This window comes from Wyeomyia smithii, chromosome 2 (genome assembly GCF_029784165.1).
Source record: "Wyeomyia smithii strain HCP4-BCI-WySm-NY-G18 chromosome 2, ASM2978416v1, whole genome shotgun sequence".
NCBI lineage: Eukaryota > Metazoa > Arthropoda > Insecta > Diptera > Culicidae > Wyeomyia > Wyeomyia smithii.
In genome coordinates, this window is record NC_073695.1 from 264235933 (window position 1) to 264261550 (window position 25618).

Genomic DNA, 25618 nt, shown 5'->3' on the forward strand with positions numbered 1-25618 from the left:
GACAAGGCAGTGCCATATTAAGGACCCCCTACAAGATCCGCCCTCCAATTGTTTATCTAACATCTTCTACGTTTCCGTACGCTCTTTACGGTGTGAAAGTTTGCTTTAATTCGTTTTTGGAAATCGCATTTCAACGCTGACGCCGTTTAGCTTCAGGTCATATAAAACTGTAAAACTGAAAGCTTTTTGACAGTCTCGACAAATCTGGGCTCATGGCCGGCGGTTAGAAACGTTCCTTCTCTATAGCTTGGATGCTGCTTTGAAAGAGGTGTAGCAATGCAACATCCTGTCAGAAAATACACTGTGGCTGTTCTGTTGTTTATTTTTCTGATCGGCGAGCCCTAAATGGCCGCAGGACTTGACGGTACCACCATAATTACCGGTTGGAATAGCTCAAGTGTTAGTTGAATTTGGTCGGGGCCTTGTGGAGTTTAGTATGTAAACAACTTGGCATGCTTTTCAATTACGAACGGTAGAAACAAAAACGGTGCCGTGCTTAGGTTAGATAAAACAATAACTATTATTAAAACAATAAAATATTTCGCTTTCGATCATCAAATAGGCGAGAATCGGTAAAATGATCATATTTCAAGGTTAACTATTCTTATGCACATGGCGACCGTGACATGTATAATACAGTTACGACAGCTTCAAGTGCAGTGTTTTCGAAAATTCAGAGTGCGTATTAGAGTGGAAGAGTGAGTAATCCCCGCTTCATCATTATTTTTCACGGAAAACATTTGGGATATTTTGATGCTGTGTCCACCGTTATTTGTTACAACTGACTAATACAATTTCCGGTATAATATTGATGATACATCACAACTATCATAACACCATTTGCATTGTTTCGTTTTATCTGCTCACACAATTCAGCAAAAATCTAAACTCGTACAACCTAATACTTTCGGCAGCTCGCGTATATTGCAAAACAATGCTGTATCATGGAAATCACAACCGGAGGAGACAAACGGGAGAAAATGTGTATCGCAAGTCATTTGCTAACCGCACAAGTCAAGATTCATCATCCTGTTTGAGCTTCATCAACTTAGTTCCAGCTCGTTGGCGTGCGAGTCTCGTGTCCGTACCAATTCAGTGCCCCTAAATCAATTTAAACCAATCGCAAAGAAGTTTCAGTCGTTTTTATTTTTGCTTCTCTCCTATATCGTACTCGCACAAAGCACGGTGGAACGCGACAGTAACGATCGTACGTGATGACGATATCGTAGAACCCCCCCTACTCCCACTCAGCACACCCATCTAAGACTGATCGAATTCCGCACAGGAAGCCATCGTCGTGGCCATCCGTCCAATTTTGATATCTGCACGCGAGTAAGTCATCACTCCGGGTGTTCAATTCTGCATCGGGCTAAATTGGTCCGTCTTGGCCACCGAGAGACGTTCGAGGTATGTCCATATCGGGTGCTTACATACTTACCACGCACGTCCCATCAAGCAGCCATCAGCTCACGAACGAATTCGTTCCAATTTCCGAGTTTACAGTTGGCTGTGGAGAGCGAAATGAATACTGTGCAATGAAAGATTGAGCACAAAAGGGCAGAGACTCACGCAATTAAGACGACTCATATAGCGAGTTGCGTGATTGCGGACTGTGTTGTGTTCTCCCAGGAAGAGAAATGAGCAAAAAAAACTGCCAGGCAGATAAGTCAAGCAGTGCGCGATTCTGTGCCCACCTTTGCGTGCTTCCTTTCTGATGGCATTATGCGATGGTGGTCTCAGCGTTCAGTTGTTGAAGGTCTTAGAGGAAGACAAATCATCCAGCGCGGTCTCAGTGGTGGCTGTGGCGGTGGCGGCTAATGACGGGAAGCTGTCCAACTAGGTGTTGCCCGGCTTGCTTTGGGATTGGGAACAGTGTGAAAAGTCACTTAGGCATTTACGCTATCTCTGCCGGTCTTTGTACACGGGAGTCAAAACTGTTCGATGTTAGCAGTTGCTAGCATTTTCTAGGATTTCTTTTCAAGCGGATTAAAGAGAAGGCTTCGATTTGGGGAACAGAGTCTCTATGGTTGGATTAAAATAAAGCATTCAGATGAATTTTCTTAGAAATTTTCAAGAATGAGAACACTAACCGATTAAGCCGACACTTTTCGATTAATGAACAGAGATGACAATGCTTCCTGCAACACGGTAAGCATAACAAAAATAAATACAATTCCCTAAGAACGACCTTGGTGTTTGTTTCGATAATAGCCTAGAGCGGAATAGTGAATGAGTTTAATCAATTTCAAATCATTAGGACAGCCAACAAGCAAACTAATTAATGAGTTCAATCTATTAGCTGCAAGGTTAATTAGCTGTGAGTGTCTTCAGTTTGCTAATTCGCGGCTTCGATTAAGATTATCTGATGAGATCGAGCAGCCATCCTGCGGTTGCACCTTCTTCCAGTTGCCGTTTAGCCGCGGAACGTGAGGGTCGAAACTCATTTACAGCTATGCAAATCATAGATCTGAACTCTACTGCTTGCACGGTCAATGTGGCTTTTATGTGGCAAATGTGATGCACATGCGTACACTTGATGCTTCATTATTTTTCTATTTGATGAGCTCGTTAATGGGTTAAACTGTTAGCTTGTTGGTGAATAAATAAATAAAACTGTTTGTCGGGATTTTCTGAAGAGTTCCGAATAATAACTTCAAGTAATTGCATGAAAAACACAGCCTTTTCCACAAAAACGGAATTGACTTTTGTCACAAATAAGTGAAAATTTTATGCTCACTGGAGTGATGACATGACCGGCCGGACACATAAGGCAAAATATTTTAGAAAGAAAATTAGATTTTTAGAAAATGAGCTTTTTTAGATAATTAACTTTTAATTTTTCTTTCAACTTTTTTTCAAAAAATTAATGATTTTTTCTTAAAGTGTATGTTTTTTTCGGAAAGACAAAATTATTATCTACAACTTTGCCGAAGATATCTCACCGATCAAACAAACCGTTTTGGCTCTAAAAATATTTGTGATCATCAAATAGCAATTTTCAATAGCTTCTCAATAATGAGTCATGTTCCAAAAAATCAAACCAATAGCACCAAACGACATCTTTTGCCTTTAGCAACGTCTATGCAAAGTTTCAACCAAATCAAAAATGACAGTTTTAAAAAAATATTTAAACTGGGAAACTGCTCTAAGGCGTTTTTCCACAAAGTGGCTAAGGTTAAGTTTGAATGGCGTCACTGACTGTGATGAACATTAAAAAATTCATGCGGTGAAAACGCATCATCAAGCTAACGAGAAGGCCCAAAGCCACCGAGGTTTTTACAATTGACCGACCCGCCGTAGAAAGCAGCGACCTCGTGCATGCAAACTTTTATCAAGATTACTCCAACACTTTTGTGTAAAATGAAGACAAAACAGTCTTAATATGACAATGATGCCTGTTATGTTTCATGAGAAAATTTCTGACTAAATCAAAGTACAAAAAAAAAACAACAAAACGAACGATGTCTTTATATAATCGGCCATCCACATACCACGTGGACAGATTTTAAACGATTTTGACCCACCCCCCATTTCTATGGACCGTGGACATTATACATACTACCCCCCCCCCCCCACCCCCCACCGCCCAAAAACTGTCCAGTATGATGCCGAGCGTTGTCATGAATCACTTTTTTGTACCTCTGTTTGTATTGTGGCCGATTTTCGCGCAGTGCTCGGCTTGATTGCATCAATTGAAGGCGTAACCGTTCCCTATAGATGGTCTCGTTCGGTTTCAACAGCTCATAATGAACATAAGCATGGTCTGGCAGTCCTCATGATCTTCCTTTCTTTGGTTTGCTGTTATGAATCGATTTACATCACCCTTTTCGATGCGATGAAGAAAATCTTTCCTTTTTTACCACTAGAGCAGTTAACAGGCGAAAAACGACGCGACGAGTTTGTCTTCAGCAAAAATTAGTTAGGTTTTTTTTCAATTGAAAGTTGTTTGAAAATATTCCTTCGAGGAAAACTTCGGAAACACAGCACCACAGATAGCAAGAGGAAAACGAAATACAGGCCTTTCAGTTTATAGTTTTTTTTGTTTGTAAGTTTTCTTGATTGTTCCTCTTGCAAGAACAAAAATCCGATAGAGGTACTTTGCCGCCCTGTAAAATAGGGTCTGCCTGGGAAAATTGAGCAACTCGAAGAATAGTTGACTGGTTATGGCTGCTAAAAACGGTGTCATAAGGGACAGGAGAACGGAACACGAGGCATGCATAAGAGCCGGCTCACGAAAATGGCTCGAGACCACGGTTTTTAATCGCCCTAAAACTGGTCGTGTACCTGAAATCGAAGTTTACCGGAACATCACGCTTCTTAGGCTTTATGATGTATACATACAGAGGATTTTCGATATAACATGGTTTTTTACGAGGTATGTATTCCCCGCGTAAAAAAAACCTGACTTGCGTTACATATATCACACATTTGTTGTGTGAAATTAGAGCAAAAAATGTGTGAAAAGAGAAGACACATTGATTGATTGAGATTTGAACTAAATTTCTTTTGAATGGCTTCGAAACCAAATGATGTTGAGAATGACCAGCAAGCATTGAAAGGTTTTGTAACTTTTAACTTGCGTTGCATTTCTGCACTTTTCAAGGTCCTACAGGAGTCAAACGATCATTGCAAATTTTGGGCACACGATTGTCCCTTTTCTAGCCCTCTGTCTATCTCTATCTTCGTCTGTCTTTCTTTCTCCCACAGACGCACACATTGTTTGTATCGTGTTTCTTTGAAACAATATGCCTAGCGTCTCCATAAATGGGCGTATATGATTCAAAAATGAAAAAAACAAATTTCCCCCGGTACAAGATTTTCAAACAACTTTTTTTCAAACTATATACTAACTTTCGGTGAAGGTGCATTAAAGTTGCATAATATAAGTAACCCAAGTTCTTTGTTTTTTAATCATTCCCAAAGCATTCAATCGGTTGGAAATGGCTAATACCGAAACAAACTGTTCCTGCTTTTGGCATGGATCTTTACTTACTTTACTTTTCTGGCTAACGGGCCGTTCACCGGTCTAGGGCCGAACGAGTTAGAGATGTCCAGCTTCTATCTTGGGCAGCCGTTCTCCAGTCTCCTCGGACACCATCAGATCGTGCATCTTCTTCCACCACGCACATCCACCGCATGCGAGGCCTACCACGGAATCGATGGCTTCTTCCGGGTTCTCTACTGAAGATAGTTTTGGCGGCTCTCTCGTCAGGCATTCTGGTTACATGTCCAGCCCTCTGAAGCCTGCCCCGTTGTATTACCTTCACTATATCAGCTTGTTTGTACACCTGGTACAACTCGTGATTCATGCGCCTGCGCTACACTCCAAGTTCCATTTTGCCGCCAAGTATCGACCACAGAACTTTACGCTCAAAAACTCCGAGCACTCTTTGATCAGCTTTCTTCAGCGTCCATGCTTCATGTCCGTAAAGGGCCACCGGGAGTATCAGCGTCCTATACAGCGCTAGTTTTGTGCGAGTTTGCAAAAGGGACCTAAGCTGGTAACGTAGTCCGTAGAAGGCCCTGTTCGCAGCTGCAACTCGTCGTTTCACTTCACGGCTCATATCGTTGTCGCATGTCACTAGCGTACCAAGATAAACGAATTCGTCAACCACTTCAAATTGTTCCCCATTTACTTCCACTTCAGCACCAACACCACGGGAACTCCCACGCGCTTGGCATGGATTCTCATCGAGCAATTCCTCCGAAGTTCTCGAATGTTTTTGGCCTTCCTTCACGTGGACAGTCGTTAACAGCTAAGTAGCGTGTTTGACTTGTTTACCATATGTCTCAGTGGTCTCAGATTGATTTATTATGTTTTATATATGTCAAAATCGACCAGCACACACTTCTGGCGACTCTACCTAGTCAAATGACTATTCAATTATGTGCTACATGAATCAAAAACTGAGTTTTGAGAGTATTGAAGAGACAGAGGCAGGATGACAGACAGTGTGGGAGAATATTGAAAAGAGAAAATAGGAGAGGAACAAGAAATGAAGTGTTTTTCTGCTATCATTAGTGATGCCACTTACCGTGCAACGCACGTGCTATTCAAATCAACCGTTGCGTAGTAAAGTCAACGATAAATTAGAAAACAAACTCAAACAACTTTTGGAATTTCATTTAGCAGTTGGTCTCAAAAGTTTTGTCTTCCCGAAAAAAATGCCCATGCAAAATTCCAACTCAATCGTGCACTTGTCTCTTTTTCAGAGCTTCAGTCACAAAATTGCATGCTCACATACAAACATTTTTTTTTTTATTCTCGCTTACTTTCCGTCGGTCTAGTTCCGCCACTGTTGTGGCCAATCACCGACGCCCAGGGAGGCGACTTCACACCCAGGACCCTAACTCACGACCCGTTTATTAACGGACCGGCGCAAACGGCTTTACTTCCTCATGCGATGGAAGGCGTGATCCCAGAGATTTTTCGCCTCAGAAAATCTCCCGATGTCGGCTAAGATTGAATCTAGACCAGTTGGGTTGGTTGTGAGTGGATCACGCCACCTCACAACCATCGACACCTATGTCGGCGGTGGGATTCGAACCCAGGCGTCGAGCGTGGTTGACGGAAACGTTACCAACCACACTAGGCCCCCGCTCTACACATACAAACATTTGATGCAACCTTCTTTTAAAATATTTTCAAATATATAAATGAAAGTTATAAAAATATTCAATTTTTCAATAAATTTTGTTTTGCTTATTTATTGCAGGTACGTTTTGCGATCATTGCTGTTGTGGTGAGTATTGTATAAACAAATCATATTATGTACTAGTTTTTCTTCCCATGTTCAATTGTGACCATTAATCCAAAAAATTAGGAAAACATATTTTATTTGGCTTTGTTCTCCATGACGAGAAAAAAGCGGGTTGCCCATGAGTGCACTTTTTGTTTGTTTATAACGGCTGGCAACTGACATTTTGGATTTTTTCTACTGCTGCCAAAAAAGGTATTTAAAGATAAACTTATTTATGAAAAAAATAATGAAGCTATTTTATGATCCCGGAACAGGAGCAGTGTAGCGCCTTCTAATGCATTTCTTGATTCTACCAATTAACTGTTTGTAGTTTTTTGTTGCTCTTCAGCTATTTTTATACACCAAGGAACCTAAGATCCAGAATAAATCTTCAGTTGAGCAACACTTAGTAAATTCGTTCGGTAGCGTATTTTGGGTATAAATGCGGTTGAGTTATTGTTCAGGAACGTTTGTGTTTTCAGCGTAATGTGATCTTGCTTTATCTGAGTAAACACATACCTTCTATCGGCATGGTGTTTTTGAAGAAAGGGAATCGATTTTCCATTCAAACATTCGTTTTTTTTGTTAGGGAATAGAATTACGTTGTCCAACGATGTAAACTTTTGTAAGAAACGCTTTATAAAGCAAAGCCTTGGTGCTACATCCCGATTCGGAGGTCTGTTTATTATACACACCAAATTTTTTTACTGAAATTCAGTAAATTTTTACTGAATTTTGCCACGCTGGAACTTCAGAAATCATTTCAGCAATGAAATATCACTGAATGTTTCAGCAATGTGAAATGTCATTCGTTTTGACGGTACTTTGCTAAATTTTCAGCAATATGAAATGTCATTCATGTTTGACGGACTATTACTGAATTTCCAGCGAACGTCCGTTAAATTACTGAAATATCAGTTCAGTGGGAATTCTTCGTGTAGATTTCAAAACACGTTGGAAGTCGATTTTTGCTAATTATTTATTAAACTTTCACCATGTCACAAAAATAAAATTGCTCCTCGAGTAATGCTTGGCCCAAGTCCGATCCGTTCATCCGATTTCCTTTCGCCAGCTTCCTTCACTGAACTAAAGAAAAAAACAAGATTAATTCATTTTTTCACTCACCAAACACTTCCTTCACGTCTCAACGGTCGGTGTTCAAGTCCTTCAAGCCTTTTGTCGCCTTTTTTAAGCGCGCACATGACTTTTTTACGCGCGCGGACCAAAAATATTGATAACAAGCACCATTTTTTTCATTTTGACAGTATATTGCCGTATATTCAGTAATCGAAGGAAAGATCGAATTGCTGAATTTTCAGTACACATTCAAATTGCTGAAATTTCAGTACATGGTTTTTATTGTTGAGTTTCAGTAAAGATTGCTGAATCTGACTTCGAGAACTTGGTGAGTACAGAGACTTCGCAGCCAACTGTTGAGTGTACAGGACAATTGCGAGGCTAGCGCTACGATCCTACTGACACTAACAGTCTCTCCCAAGCCGAGACTCGAACTTACGACAACTGGCTTGTTAGGCCAGCATCGTACCTCGAGACCAGCTGGGAGGGGGTCGATGAAAGCTTTTTGTAATAAAAGCCTTTAAAAATTTCGTTCTGGTTCACAACTTAATTGATAGTCAAACCACTGGTATTACTTAGGCCAGTCTTTCATCACCTTCTTGGCGAATTGTTGTTGAGGGTTGCAGAAAATCTAAACAGTAGAAAGTGGAAAATTTTCGCTTTTGAAATGGTCTACCGTAAACTTTTTGTCGAGTTTTCTGTGCAGGTTAGTTAAAATTGTACAATGCGCTTGCGCAATGTTTCTTGTTTTAACGTCATATTAAACAGAACTGCGCGTGCATAAACAAAGCAAACAATACATACATCTACTCTTTTTTCTCTCAGGGCTTGTTTGTTGTGGAGTAAGAGAACCTCGAAAAAATCAAAAATTTTAGTTGTCACCCATCACGCCTGTAAAACGAGCAATTATCAAGAAATCTCCGTTTTATTTTCCATAAACGTGACAAATTGAGATGAAATCACATATTCAGAAAAAATTGCCCTTTTGCTTTTTTAACAAAATCAAACAGATATCAATTCTTTTAGAATTGAAACAGAAACCTGGTTAATTGGCAGTTATATTTGAACTACTCTTCTCTTTTTCGGATTTAGTTTGTATGATTTTTTCCACTTATAAAAAGGCTTTATGTGTTTGGTAGAAACGAAATTCACAAACATTTTTTTCAACTCGTTTATCGTGTCATACAATACAATTTAGTTCAACGGCGCTATTGCTTCTATCGTGGTTGAAGTCTCAGCTGGAATGGTTGTTGGTTGTATCTCGTTTCAGTGCCTTTCATATATAATGTGCAAAATCGACACGTTACTTTCTGGCCGTTATATGTAACACGACCTAAAAATGGCTCCTATAAAATATCCGTTTGAATTTGATTAAAGCTGGGGATTGGTCAATGCTAGCGCATTCGCAAGATGCATACACCGCTATGCACACTGCCAGAGAAGTGTTTCCATTTATCATAATTGTATTGCTCGTTCGATTATACTTGGATGGGAAAATCATGCACTCGCACTTCAATGGCATGTACCGATATTGTTCATGACAAATTGTGTGTTTAACGCTATTTTGCTTAACGAAACTTTTAATTATTTCACGGTTCCTGTAGAACGTTTCATAGACGTAAAATTGTAAACTAACGGTTTATTGGTACTACTAAATGAAGTTCAATTGATCTAAAACTTTGCATAAGATCTGTTTTCGTTTCGTGATTTGCGCGGTTCTAAAAAGGAAACATGCCTGCAACTAAGGGATTGATACAACAAGATTATTTAACGTCACTAGACACAAATAGTAAAACCTATCTAAACGTACATGACCGAAAAAATAACAAAAGAAAGAGCAAAACGATGGACAATAATTCAAGTATAAGCACTGCAATGTTACTCTTACTCAATCATTTGCTCAAATAACACAACCAATTTTGAGTTCCAATGATCAGCGTATTTCGAAAGCTAATTTTTTTCGTCATTTATCACGTTGGAAAGTTATTATTCCGTGTATTGAAGGAGATTTATCAAATCACCCCCTGCGATGCAGAAGGCCGCTCGATTTGTTTTTTCTACTGAACCAATAAGAAAGAGACATAACACTTCAGCTAGGCATTCGTTCTCTTCTTGCAAAGCCCTTGGTAGTTCGACAGGCAGACCCGACCCCAGTGTGTCTGGTAAATTGTGTCATTAAAATTCTACAAATTCACTCCCATCCAATCTGTCGTCGTTTTTCGTTTGCTTAACGGCAGCACTGGCACGTATCACAGAGCCCCAGGGCTAGGGGTGATGAAATCTGTGCGCTACTCAAATATCCAGACTAATAAATCAACAGAACCAACGTGTCACCCTTGCGGAAACATAGAGATGGATTCTCTGACATTTTCGGAGCTTGATTCCAACAACAGAAGAGCTCACGGAGATTTAGCGAGGTTAAATTTGAACTTAGATTACTGAGCCCAGATGGTTTTCTCTGCGCTTGTAAGACAGAATGTTTAAATTAAATCTCGACCGCGCTGGTTCCAGACTAACGATTGCAAAAATTGCAAAAACAAAACAGTTACCGCACCGTCGAATTGAGTTTCCCTATCATCCGGCTTAGCGTTCGACCGTTTGATGAAGCTCTGTGTGGCAAAGGCCCTTCCTAATCACAGCGAACGAGTTTCGGCCTACATCAACGCGAACAAAATAGAACCCACCAACGAAGGTGAAGGTGAAACAAACAAGTTTCAATCATAATTTATTAGACCAATTTAAGCGGCTGTACCGTACCAGGCCCCGAACAGATAGAACCGACTCCAGCGCTGCACTGGGTAATAGTAATACATCACAACGTTGGCTGGTGCCGCAATTCGTGACCGGACTTGGTTTGACTTTTCCTCCTAGCATATGCCGCGCCGCCATCAGGGCGAAAGAAGGAAACCTGAGCACCACCTAGTCCTGCTATAATGATTTCGCTTGCACCGGCAGACGGACGACGGATAACTTCATAAGCGCAAAATTTTCCCTGTCCTAGACCCTGGAGGCCCGAGCGCAGCTCACTGCAACGGGAACGAAGCGGCAAAGTAAGAGTACATTTCAAGACCACCCTTTTTGTTGGCGTGCTACTTTTACGATTTTAAACAACACACTCCTCCTTGGAAACGATGCCGCAAAAAAGCAACCAGCAGGGCATTAATGCAGGCTCATAAAATGGTCACTCAAGTGTAGACTGCAGCCCATGCACGAGCCTACAGTTTGATCGTTTCGTTTGTCTATCTCGAAACAGACATGCGACTCTGGTTACCAACCAACAGAAGCAAACGCCATCCTTACAATGGTGCAGCGGTGTGCGGTAGCTTTTTCCATGGGGTTTACTAGAAGCCTTAGGCTTTTTATGACCTTGCGGAATGACGAAAATAATCGAATGTGGCGTTCTGTGCTCCTCAGTTATTGCTATTCGTACCCATGAACTACTTTCGTGCGTGCTTAGTTCTACGTCATATATTATCTACGACTGTTGTAATATACCAGCAACGACTCCGACGGTTTTATTGGTTTGTTTGGATCGATTATTTCATTTTAATATGATTAAGTTTTTTTTATTGAACCCGCAGACCATGGTAGTAATTTTACATTTTATGACGGTTGGAACCGGAGGCGCTAAAACACCGGCGTGCAAATCTCCGCCAATTAAACCAAGGCCGCATGGTTTTTCGCATGGTAAAGCTTGGCATCTTAATTGAAGAAACGATCAATTAATGCACGAAGAAGATGATAACTCGCCGGGAGCTAGAGCAGGCATCTGAGAAAAAAAAAACCGACTGACTGAAGAGCACAACTTTCATCGTGACGCGTGGTGATTGAGGTTATTAAGTAAGCTAGATTGGACGGTCGGTAAATCTAGGTGGTATCGCAGGCACACAAGTTATCTTGGACTGTGAGTTGATCCAGGTTGCTCTTAATAATTCCACAGCAAAAACTATGCATAACTTTTGACAGGGTTGACAGTTTAAATCCATTTATTTATTTATATTTTACATTCGCTCGAAATGGAATTTCCGTATACCGTCTTAATCAATAGTGAATTTAGGAGAAGGCTATTTTTCTAGGAGAAAATCTCAGTATTTATCTTTAGCAAAAAAAACACTTTGGAGGACTTTGGAAAAAAACACGTCTTGCTGAAAAATAGTGTTCTCACAAATAATTTAAACAGAAGATTGAAATTTAATAACGCTTCTCACAGTCGTGATCGAAATTATAAAATTCCAATGCTCCTCGTGAAGTTAACGATCAAGTTGGGTTCTAAAAACATATTATTCTAACTCTGAAAAAGCAATCTGAAAAGATCGATAACCACAGAAACAATAGGTAAGGTGCAAAATTAAAAGTGTTTGGCAAATTGAGTTTGGTTTTTGGATAAAACACAGTTCAGTGGGATTAAAAAAAATAAAACCCTATTTTCTAACAGTTGCAGCTATTTTTCATTTTTGCTACTTGTATCTTATTTTCGGCATCTAGAAGGTGTTTGTTCTACCGACCTTCCAAAGACGAAATGAATGCAGTACATTTCGGAGTCATTTTCCATTCAGTAACCCCGCCTTTCGAATAATATTGGAATCTTATAACCTCTATTATTATTTTTAGACTTTTGATTTTTATGATACGTCTATATCAGATAAATGAATCCGTTTCTATTATATTCTGTTCTATTTATTAACCCTCTAGTGCCCGAGTTAATTTTTATGCATACAAGCTTTCATGTGGAAGCGTCTGAAGCTCTATGTGAATCTCGTTTTTTACCACTCGACGCTACTTTGTTTGTTACTCGCTGAACTGCTTTTTTCGAACTGAATTTTTATTCTTAACTACGGCTTTTACACCCGTTAACATTCAAGTTCATTAAGCAGACAATGTGTGCAGTAGGGAAAGCGAAAAATAAGCGAACTGGAAATATGGTACAGATTTGGAAAAATATACCGCATCCCTACGGGACTTGAACCCGCAATCTCCCTGTCAACGGTATGGTGTTTTGACCAATTAAACTACGGGGGACGATGGTATTGTTCCACAATCTATATGCGTATCACATTCCATTGCCGACTTATTTTATCGCTCATCCCTAACTACACACTGCTGTGCAAGCGTTATTTATAGACTGAAAGGAATGTCCCATCACATACAGAAGAGTCATCTGATGCTGATAACTCTCATAGACCTGTATGATCGAGACCAAAGTCAGTCTGAGTCGTGCTTGCAAGTGCGACACAACAACGGAAGGTGCTCCGTAGGGCTAAATTTTTTCGAACTAAATTTCTATTTTCAGCAACGGCTTTTACCCGTTAACATTCAAGTTTATTAAGCAGACAATGTGTACAGTAGGGAAAGCGAAAAATAAGCGAATTGGAAATATGATATAGATTTGGAAAAATGTACCGCATCAAGACGGGACTTGAACCCGCAGTTTATAGTGGTAGTAAAAAAGTAACGAATGTTGGTTTTGCCTTTCTCCTAGGAAGGTATAGCAATCACTTACGAAACCGAAGATATAAAAGTGCTCCAAAGGGCCGAATGGCATATATCACTCGACTCAGCTCGACGAGCTGAGCATTTTCTGTATGTGTGTGTGTATGTGTGTGTGTGTGTGTGTGCGTATGTGCAGATTTTTATTCTCACTTACTTTTCTCAGAGATGGCTGGGCCGATTTTGCATGAAATTAATTGCAAATGAAAGGTCTTGTTGTCCCATAAGACCCTATTAAATTTTATTGTAATCGGATTTTTAGTTCAGAGGTTATGTATCAAAATGTGAAAATCATGAAACATCATTATCTCGAAAACTATACAACCGATTTGAACAAAATTGGTTTCAAATGAACGGGCTACCTGAAAAAACCCTTAACTTTTGAATTTTATAAAGATTAAACTTGTGGTTTACAAGTTATGGAAAGAAACGTGTTCTGAAGACTGTTTAATCTCACTCATGTTTCTCAGAGATGGCTAAACCGATTTTCATAAAATCAGTGTCAAATGGAAGATCTAGTTGCCCCATAAGACCCTATTGATTTGTTTTGCAATCGGACTATTACTTTGCCTGTTATGTTAAAAAATGTGAAATCCAGCTATGAAAAGGAACATATTCCGAAGGCTACTTGGACTCACTCACTTTTTTCAGAGATGGCTGACCCGATTTCCACAAAATTAGTGTCTACTAATAAACCGAGCTGCCTCATAACACCCCATTGAATTTTACTTTAATCGAACTGTAACTTCGTCTGTAATGTACCGAAATGTGAAAATCCCGAAACTTCATTATCTCAGAACCTACAAAACCGATTTGATTAATACTATTATCAGATGAGCGGGCCAGTTTAATATGATTAATATGATTCATATTATTATCAGATGAGCGGGCCAGTTAAGGGTTAACTGATGAGTTATAGACTGTTCCGCAAATTATAAATACATCTTCTTTCTTGAATAAAACAAAAAATACAGGACTTTTCGAGTCATATTATTCTGAAATATAGATAATCAGTGTTTTCTTTCCAGTTTCAATTCAAGTTGGGATTATTTTTCGTAGGATACGCGAGTTCTCTAACTTTTCTCTTAACACTACTCATATGCTTTTGTGCAGTGGGTTCTCCGACCATTTTTACCACTTTAAGCCAATCTTTTTTAAATTTTTCAACATTGTCCGCTGGTTTGACATATTTCCTCAGCTTTGCCCTGGTCAAAGCCCAAAAAGTTTCAATAGGGTGAATTTCAGGGCAGTTTGGAGGATTCATCTCCTTCGGGACACAAGTGACATTATTTGTTTTATACCACCCTAGTGCATCCTTAGAGTAATGGCAGGAAGCAAGATCGGGCCAAAAGATTGGAGGATTGTTATGCTGCTTTACCATGGGTAACAACCTTTTCTGCAAACACTCTTTCACGTAAATTTTACCATTCATTGTGTCATTCGTAATGAATGGACGAGATATTTTCCCACATTCACAAATGGCCTGCCAAACCATTACCTTCTTGCCGAATTTTTCGGTGTAAATGGCTTTCACTGGTCCAGGGACATCCTTTCTCTTCGGTGATGTACAAAATTGCGGTCCTGGCAGAGTCTTATAGCCCAGTTTTATGTAGGTTTCGTCATCCATGATAACACACCCCATTTTTTTGGTCAGAAAATTGTCATAGAACTTCCAAGCTCTCGGTTTCACAGATTCCGCTTGTTTTGGATTTCGTTTTGGCTGCTTCTGCTTCCGACGGGTCTGCAGACCCATTCTTCCCTTGGCACGCATAACGTTACTCGCCGAGGTTCCAAGCTTTCTCGCCACATCTCGTACTGATACTGAAGGATGCCGCTTGTCGTATTCCTTAACCTATTTGTCCATTGTGGGATCAACAGGCCCGGGTTTACTACCACGTCTTGGGGCATCAGTAAATGTGAACTCTTCACAATACTTCCGCAATGCGGTTTGAACTGCTCCGACACTTATACCTTCTTCTCTGGCTAATTTTCTTATAGAAAGACCACTCACGGTGCCCCATTTGTGCACAATTCGCTTTCTTTGCTCGGGAGAAAGGCCACGCATTTTCAAAATTTCGCACTAAATGTTAGAAAAAATGACAGCATCTGTTTCTTTTGGATGTAAACAACAGGACGCAGCCAACGTTTGGTTGAATACTGCACGTTATTTGGAATGACGGTTGATCGTAAGTGTAGTTATAATTATCGGAACGGTCTATATGATTGAACACGTGGTTTCAAATTTTGGCTGCCCTATACGTTCCCATTTCATTTGATTATAATCGAGCTTAAGCAACCGTTATGTATTAAATTGTTAATAAAACAACGAAAGTCTGTTATCTCAAAGATTGCATGACTGATTTGAACATAACTAGTGTCATACGATCGAGTCATCTCTCAAACTTTCAAATAACAATCTTCATAACAATTTGATATGCGGCTCAAAAGTTATGGAAAGAAAAGTTATTCAATAACTATTTGAAACTATACCTGCTTTGATCGATATATGTGACCTCAACATAATTTAAATGTGGTATCGTACTATTTGAACGTTTCAGATTCATTAATTCCTTGCGATGTGTTTAAAATCTGCAAATGCACGACGAATCGGCCATAGGATATGATCAAAGTCAAACAACAAATCGTTTAAAATGATTGTTTTCGAAATGACAACATCCTCGACTTTTGGCGTCTCTACATCGCCTTATTTCTGAATATATTCATATTGGGTGGTATTCGGTCATTTTCAGCAGATTGGGTGGTATTCGGTCATTTTCAGCAGATTTTCTGGCATCAATCTGACACCGGAAATACCCATATGGGGAGGTATTTAATTAATTTGGGTGTTTTCCAGAAACTAAAAGTGGTCGTCTTTAAATTCAAAATGGTGTCCAAGGTCAATGTTTGGTTTCTATACATCATCTCGATTACGGAAATATCCATATTGAGCATTATTCGATAATTTTCGACTGTTTCCTCGAAGTTGCAATTTAGCAATTTAAAATGGTGCCTGAGGTCAATTGTTAGCTACATGCATCATTCTGGTTCCAGAGATACTCATATTGGATGGTATTTGGTTATTTTAGACTATTTTTTCACAAACCGGAAGTCGCCATCTTGAATTTCGAAATGGTATTTAAAATAATATCTGGCATCTGAGCGTCATTCTGGTTGAAGAAAAACCCATCTTACAATTTAAAATGTTGTCTGAAGTCGATTTGTGGCCCCAGTGCATCATTACGGTTCCGGGAATAACCATATTGGGTGGTATTTGCTCGTTTGCCGCTGTTTTTCCGAAACCGGAAGTCGCCATTTTGGATTTCATAATGACATTTGAAGACGATTCCGATCGATTTTAGCTCCTGAGTATCTTTCTAGAACCGGATATTATTATATAAGGTGGAAATCGGCCATTTTGGTTGTTTTCCAGAAACCGGAAGTTGCCATCTTACAATCCAAAATGTTGCCTAAGAGGTCGATTAGAGAAAAAAAATTTTACCACTAAAAACATTCACCTGCCAAATATGGTTCCATTTAGTTGGTTAGCTCTCGAGATGTGCAGAAATTTATGTTTCATTTGTATGGAACCCCTCCCTTCCAGAAAAGGGAAGGGTGTTAAACCATTATGAACATATTTATTACCCCTTAAAACAACCACATGCCAAATTCGGTTTCATTTGCTTGGTTTGTTCTTGAGTTGTGCAGAAATTTATGTTTCATTTGTATGAGACCCCTTCCTTCCAAAAGAGGGAGGGGTTTCAAACTATCATAGGAACCTTTATCGGCACCAAAAACCCCTACATACAAATTTTCACGTCGATCGGTTCGATAGTTTTCGAGCCTATATGGATCAGACAGACAGACAGACCGGACTTTTTATATGTATAGATTACAACATCAATATTTTAGAACCTTAAGAGTGAATATACATTTATTGGATTGAAGCGTTCATGTAAATCTATTGAAACAAATAAAAGTTTGAATGAGAAAGGCTGGGTCTGACCGCTAGATGGATTAATTTAGGTTTTTTTTTGTAAGATTCAAAGCTTAAAAATTTACGAAAATCTAGAAAAACCCAAACTTTAAAAGTTTTAAAAAAATGGAAGAAATTGAATAAAAACAAGTCGAGACGATAATGATAAAAAGTTCCCCAAAACTAAGGAGTTTCAACTGGAAGTTAACAGAATAATTCATGAGTCAAATTCACCTATTAGAAATAAAAAAAAATGAAAAAATTCGCAATATTGAAACTTTAATCGTCAAAATGTGCCGAAGAGATATAAATTATACATATCAAAAATATTATACATATACATTACAAGAAATTTACAAGAGCAACGGAAAGAATTACTTCTCTAGCGTGAAACATGGTTGCATGCTGAACCGATCAGTTTGTTCTAACTTAGAGTACTTCGATGTGCATTTCACATATCGACCAAAAAGCGCAAATTGATGTCATCTACACTGATTTGAAGGTAGCTTTCGATCGTATTACAACAACAATATCGCACGCTAGCCTGGGGGCTAATGCGGTCTCGATCAACTAGATTAGTTGAGAGAATTCGTTATCGATATTGTTTTCGGCACATTTTGCATGTTGTAGGATAAGTACAACGATACACCGTGCCCCAGTGCTGAGTCGAGAAAATTTCCAGCTCGAAAAGATCCTCGACCTGATCGGGAATCGAACCCGATAACACAACCGTGTGGGAGAGCTAGCCGACCGACATCGCTAACCACAGAACAACGGGGACCACTAACTTTCGATCGTATTAACCATAACATATTATTGGGTAACACTCCACGACTTGGAGCATCGCATCCGTTTGTTACATGGTTAAGTTCGTATTTATTTGGAAATATACTATGTGTGAAGCTTCGTTCTTATGTTTCGTCGCAATTCACAAATAAATCGGGAGTTCCGCAAGATAGTAATGTAGGGCCTTTACTTTTCGCGTCCTTCTTCAATGATGCAATGTTACGGTTAAAAGTTGGCTGTAAGATGGTATACGCGGATGACCTAAAGCTGTATCTGGTAGTTTTCAAGGTATGTTATATGTTTTCGTCGATTGGTGCCAACTGGCTGATAATTAGTATTGAAAAATGGAAGATCATGATATTCCACCGTATGTTCAACCCAATTGTAACCGAATACCGCATTGATGGACTTGAGCTAAAAAGAGTTGACCGTGTTTGCGATCTTTGTATTCTGCTTAACGCTAAACTCACTTTTTACCTACATCATGCCTGCTTAATTTCAAAAGCTATTCGACAGCTGGGATTTATTGCAAAAATTGGCCGTGACTTCAAAGACCCTCACTGCTTTAAAGCTTTGTATTGTTCTCTAGTACGACACTATTTTGGTACCCTCATCGGTTAGCTTGGTGTCTCCGGATCGAACGTGTTCAGAAGAGATTTGTCCAGCATAGCATTACGTGATCTACCCTGGCGTGATCCGGAATTTCTTTTAGCGTATTTTGACCGCTGTCGATTACTTGGCCTTGACATGCTAGAGCGCCGTCGCAAAATCCAGTAAGATGCATCTATTGCAAAAATATTGAATGGCAAAATAGATTTACCGACGCTCCTGTTTCAGCTAAACTTCCGTGCCTCGAAACGTTCCTTGCGATCAACTGGCCTACTACACACCGCAATCCATTGGGGTCGTATGGATTTAACGAACTCATACCACTGCAATCGGGAGTTTCTCGAGCGTAAATTGTTTAAGCGAATTGTTTGAGTTTGGCAAACCATCCCGCAAGTTTGATCAAATATTTTTTAGAGCTAACTCTAATTTTGACGTAGAATACGTCTTACGGCAACAATTACAGGGACCCAATTTCAAAACCGAAAACATCGAGAGCGTCACAAAAATTGTCCAATTTCAAACGTTTCAAACCCAGTCAGTTTCCAACCGATTTCTGTCATTTTTGCAGCAATCGATTGGAAAATCATTTAGGCACCTGTTCAAATGCAGAAACTTGTAATCTGATTGTTCAAACTATTGTAAAATTGAGAATTGTTGAACATTGTCGAAACGCAAATGTCAACTTTTGATTGGTCGCTTGCTGCCTTTCCCTAAAAAGGACGACGGAATGGAGTACTTAGTCAGCCGGGAAAGCACTCTTCGGGCTATATAAGAAACTGTTTCTCCTCAAGCAAAACAGTTTACTAGCAGCAGGCAACAGCAGCGGACATCGGTGGCGGTGGTAGTGGTTAGCTGCAGTTTCTACCGCTCTCCGTCCGGCTTCCCTTCGATCTGAGTTGTACCCCACCAGCGGTAATCCAATTCAGATATCGTTGGGTGAATACAACCCGAAACTGAAAGAGACTCGCACCACCAGGTGATTTGAGAAGCCACCATCATCCAGCGTATGTATATATAAGGTGTGTGCACATAAGGTGTGTGAATCTGTAGCGTGTGTCCATAATATATAAGGTTTCTGGCTGGCTAACAGTTTAGTTCGAAATTTTTCTTTAATGTGCTGCTAGTGCGCATAAAGTTTTTAGTGTTTTCAACTTATTCTATCTTAAACTCTGTTTAGATAGCTGCAATAATCAGCAACACAGTAACACTTTTTTTAAGGCGATTTTATAAGCACTGATTGCTTACACATGACGAAATTTAACCAATTTGAGTGTTGACAGTTTGATCACTTCACACAATAGGTAAGCTTGTGTGTGTTTATTATAAGGAAATGCTTTCATTTGAGGAGTTTGCAACATGTAGCATGTGTTGGTATGTTTACAGTTTGATCACAAACATTCACAACCCATTTTACTATTTATTATGACTACTGTCAGAGAAAATTATTGTGATTAAAATAAAAAATTAAAATTAAAATAGTTTACGTGATGAAAAGTTCAAAGCATAATTGATAAAAAGTTTAAAACTAAGGTAAGATTTTGAATAGTTTGAGAGGTTTTAAAATAAACCGTGAAAATTGTAACGGGTAAGAAAGAATAATCTGGAACAACAATTAAAATGGTGCAAATAGAAAGATAAGTCATTAAAAACCCTCCCAGCTGGTCTCGAGGTACGATGCTGGCCTAACAAGCCAGTCATCGTAGGTTCGAGTCTCGGCTCGGGATAGACTGTTAGTGTCAGTAGGATCGTAGCGCTAGCCCCGCAATTGTCCTGTATACTTTAACAGTTGGCTGCGAAGTCTGTGTATAATAAACAGAAGGTCAAGTTCCGAATCGGAATGTAGCGCCAAGGCTTTGCTTTGCTTTACATTAAGTCGTTCGCTCGCTATAATCCTTCGAAATCCGACGCAACATTTGACAGTTTCATTTTCAATTTTACAAAATGCACTCTAGTATAGAAAACAAAGACGTAGTCCTACATTAAAAAAAAAAAAAACAAACTATATAGAACAACAAAAATATTTAAAAAAATAACCATCAAGATGAAAAAAAATTTAAATAAAACAATAAACAATATTCAAAGTTTACTTAATACTGAAAGAATATAAAACAATAAAAGATTTCAACAATTATAAAGATAAATAAAAGATCAAGTCTTGAAGAAATTCAAAGATCAAAAGAGAATCGACAATGATATACAAAATAGAACATCACATTGCAAAAAATTTAAAAGTTGATGTGGTGGAAAGTTTAAAATCAAATTGATAAGTTTATTGAAATAATGAAAGAATACAAAATGGTTTAAAAGATACAGAATTAAGTCGTGAAAATAAGGAAGGTTGAGTAGGAAAAAACTGAAACGATAAATAGATTGAAATTGTGAAAATTAAGAGTGATTTAAAAAAATAGTGGCTTGGTAAAACGTGCAGAAAAATAAATGGATTAAATACTAGAATGTTGGAAGCATAAAAAAATAATACATTACATTACATAAGATTGAAAGTTTACAAAAGATCAAAAGAATATAAAATATTAAGAAATTCTTTAATACAGAAAAAATCACAAAATTTCAAATTTCCAAAAACATTGAAGAGCAAGGAATATAAAAATAAAATCTCGGTTATATATATAGATTTGACTATATAAATACTTTGTAGGATTTTTTTTCTATTTCTATTTCTATATCTGAGGCTGAAATGCCGTAAGGGAATGACCATAAAATACATAACGCTTGACCCATACGAAATATTTTGAGGATTTATACAAAAGGAGAGGGTGTCGAAAATAGTTATTTTTGTACTGCTTAATGCGACGGTCCCTAATTGATTCATGATATGAATAAAAAAAAATTGAAATGTTTTCGTTTGAAATGATTGGTTTTACCGGAATGAGAACATCCTTAGTTTTTAGCTTGTGTACATCACCTCGATTCCAGAAATACACTTATTGGATGGTATTCGATCTTTTCAGTTAATTTCCAGAAACAGGAAATCGTTCACATGAATTTCAAAATGGGATGTGGAGTCAATTTCTGGCCTCTGAGCATCAATCTGATACCGGGTATACCCATGATAGATGATATTCAGTCATTTTTGGCTGTTTTCCAGTAACCTGGAGTCACCATTCAAGAATTCAAAATGGAGTGCGCGGTGGAAGAAGATGCACGATCTGCTGGTGTACGAGGAGACTGGAGAACGGCTGCCCAAGACAGAAGAAGCTGGACATCTCTAGTTCGTTCAGCCCTAGACCGGTGAACGGTCCGTTAGCCAACAAAGTAAAGTAAAGTAACAAAGCAATCTGTGAACAATCACCAATTGAAACAAATCGACCTATATTGCAGCCATTCAGGAGCCACTTCGGGTGCTGAAATAAAACGCCTGCAAAACAGATGAAAACTGCTTAAAATAGGTTCGGGGTGATTGAAATAGTGTCCCTCGATTGGTAACTTTAATTGATTATTGTTAAAGTTTGCTAACTTAGTTTTACAATCTGAAAACAAGTTTTAACAGAGAATAAGATAGAGAACAGATTGATATACTTCTGTTTGAATTTCACCCAACACATTTCGAGTATTTAGTCCCAATACACAGGCGGTTCCTAAAGCTGCTTAGAATATGTTCCCTACCCTGCTTTGCAAATGTCGAAAGTTCAACAAGTCAAAATAAAAAAAAATAGCAGCACAAAAATGCAAAGTTCAACAATTGTGAAAGAAGACAAGGCAAAAAGTCTGAATGAAATTAAAACGGTAAGTTTTGTAAAGCCAAGAAGCTTGAAAGTGATTTTGAGTATTGAAATATGGAATATTTGATTCTTTTAGATATTGAGAAAATATTCACATATAACAAGAAAAATGTAAAATAAAAAACTAAAATCCAGTTTTGACGGTAGGAAATTGCCAAATGAAGCGAATTAAAACAAGATAGTGGAAAACTGATAAAATCGATGAGTTCATCATTGGAATAAAATAAATAAATGAATAGATGAGTTAACTACATCAGAATGAAATTGAAAGCCTTGGTTGCCAGTTGGATGCCAGTGGATCTAAACAGTAGTAATCATGCGAGCTTCGAACTAAAAATGCTGCGTCAGTATCCTATTGCAGGGGTTGGAACATCATAATTTTGTTTAACAATAGCAAATGCACAAAGCGCTTTTACTAATATGCTGGTCACTTTCAATTACTTAGCTAGCAGTGGACTCTCTAAGCGAATTCCGCGCATGAACTGAAGTGTTTAACAATGACGTCAGTTTTTTTTCAGTCCGCAAGCTTTTATTAGCATGAGTGTCAGGATTTTATGGCTTTCCGTTTATGTTTGTTCACCGTCCTCGAGGACGGTTGATGTTGGATGAGTAATTTTCAACGTCCAGTTCAACGTAATCATTAGTGGTATTTTTAAAATAACAATGGCTAGGAACATCTTGATAATTATTTCGCCTGTTTATTACCAGTTCTCATATCGAAATTTGGTACCAATTGAACTTCCAAAAACATACATCTCGAGTTTCCTTCGGCTGTGCTATTATGCGATTGGATCACAACCTTTTAAGTAAATATTTACTCACGACACATCACTCAGGCGAACCGGGGAAAGGCTCCACTAAGCTGCCATAGGAATCCCCCGGTCCCTAGTCGTTTACGTGTGCGGTACAAGCGGTGTGTTTTGCTCCACCCGAAGTCGCCATCTAGACGCCACCTCAATCATCGTCCTGCTTTGTTCAACACTTCCCCCCTCGGCTCGGACAACCTCAATCCAAGCCATCCAGACCATGCCGGCACCAGCAGACAATACCGGCGGTAACAATAACTCTTTCTTCGGGCTTACAATAATCCTAACAGTCATCCTTCAACTTTTTTCTCCCATTCCGGTCGCCGCATCGCGGAGGCGGAATGGAAAGTAATCAATTAGAAGCGGGTGGAGTCATTAGCGAGCAAATCAAATTAGAGCTCACTCGTAAAGCCGGGGCTGGCTACCGCCTCACGGAAGGCAACGACTAACTGCCAAGTCCGATTCAATAGCTTCGCAAGTATATATTGATTTGACTAAGTGGCAGTTTGTCATTATTTGACTTTTAACACGAGTTTAATGAGTTTCTGTTGCTTTTCTTCACGCGCGGTGAGGGCGTGCGTGGATCCGAAGTTAGTTGAACATTCTCACGCTTTCCTTCGGTGCGCGATGTGGGCCAGGAATGGCGTGTTGCCTGTCTACCTTGCCGGCATGCCGGTGCCGGGCAGCGGAAGAAAGACGTCGCTCAACAGCTCGGCAAATGGAACTTTGCAGGTTTCCTCCCTCCAGAGCATGGGTTAGCGTGCAGATGCGAGAAAATGCAGAAATAGATTGTTTATTTCACTGCACATATAGGGAAGAAATGAGTTAGAAGTAAACATCACGTAAATGTCTCGGAACAATAAACAAGCGCAAAAATGCTAGAGTGCCGCTAATCGCGATTACTGTGGATACTTGTGGGCTTTTTTCCCATAAAATTTTCTTTTTCTTACAATTGTAATCGGGTGGAGTGCGCAAGATTTGCCTAGCAAATCTGCAGAAAACTGGAAGTATTCTTTTTTTTTATTGGGCACTATGTTAAACACGATTATTATTTTGGCTTGAGACGCTTGAAAGGCATGAACCCATGCGAAACCTCTATCTAACTCGGTTGTTCATGCCGTATATATGTACAGCCACTTGTTGGTTGCATTATAGCCTTGCAGCGGGGCGCACGGTTGATTGATTAGATCAACGGGGGTTTGCCGTTCCGGGCGGTAACCACGCCAGTATCGATTTGCTGTGGTTAACCGTTCCAGCAACCTGTGGAGCCTGCGAAAGGTACAAACTCTCATCATCTTCGTCGCTGTGTACGATTTGTACAGCTATTGTATTCCTCAATTACCCTAAGCGTCTTTCGAGTCTGACAAGGAGGAATCCACTAGAGATAACGGTACATCTTCAATCGAAGTTGGTCCAATCCGTTTCGCTTTAGAATCAGCTGCTGGCTAAGTTTTTATCTGCCTAGAACACGAAATTATAATGTTAAAAACGGGAGGAACTAGAGAATGTTTGAATAGTCCTAGTTTTGAATAATCTGAAATTCCAGGGTGAATCAAGAACTCTTCCAAAATAGTGGAAGAGAGAGAGAGAGAAGAAATATGTTTTGCAGTTTTTGATGATGCAGAGCACCAGAAAGTCATATCATCTAATAATAGAAGCAATTTCTAGAAAAATTATGACGTGTTGTCGTCAAAAATTGTAACAGTCGGTTAATTTTCGGAAGTGGGACTCGACACTAATGAAAATGTCTATGCTCTGTTACGAAACGAATAGATTAAAGAACTCTTGTTCCACGAATTAGTAACATAGAGCAACAGCTCAAATTGAATAAACATTTGAAAACAACCGATTGGAACACAAGCGTACATATCAATCAAGTCCCGTTTTACGGCCACGCGTCCTCTATCTATTTTCCATTCGCCGTGTAGAGCGAAGTTAAGATAATACCGCCAGACTTTCTGGCTCATTATAAAACGATTCCTTCGAATCGTTCGTTCGCATGAAACCTCACACAAACTCGTTCCATGTTTTGGTACGTGACAATGCGTGTGAAGAACCGAAAATCCACTGCACTCTCTGGCTGGCCAGTGGCGGCTGACAGGAGGTGGAAGGGAAGATTTATCGTGTTGTTTCCTCCGTTGTTGGTCGTCGATTGAAATGTTCGAAAATGTCGTAAAGCCGTCTGGCAGAGAGTGAGTTCCCGCGTTGTTTCCACTTCGCTCGCAGTGTCACTTCGTAATCTACAAGGTGTAAATTGACGGCTGAACTTTTCTCTTCTAGATACACGAAACCTCCTATTCCGAACGATTCGATTATTACCGATTCTGCTTTGCACCGCGGAACGTTAGCAAATTCATCCGTCCAGTCCTGCTGCGGTTGACTGCCGACCAACAACACCAT

General features: G+C 39.3%; 1 protein-coding gene across 4 annotated transcripts in view; it reads left to right on the plus strand.

Moving 5' to 3' along the window:
• The window catches only part of LOC129721167 (protein unzipped), a 200113-nt gene that overhangs the window by 28931 nt on the left and 145564 nt on the right, over nt 1-25618 (plus strand). For 2 of the 4 annotated variants that reach the window (XM_055673429.1, XM_055673431.1), the window contains exon 3: nt 6717-6743. The exons of the other annotated variants lie outside the window; for them this stretch is intronic. The gene's annotated coding sequence lies outside the window, so the exon portion shown is untranslated. The remainder of the gene's footprint in view (nt 1-6716; nt 6744-25618) is intronic. 4 annotated transcript variants of the gene reach the window in all.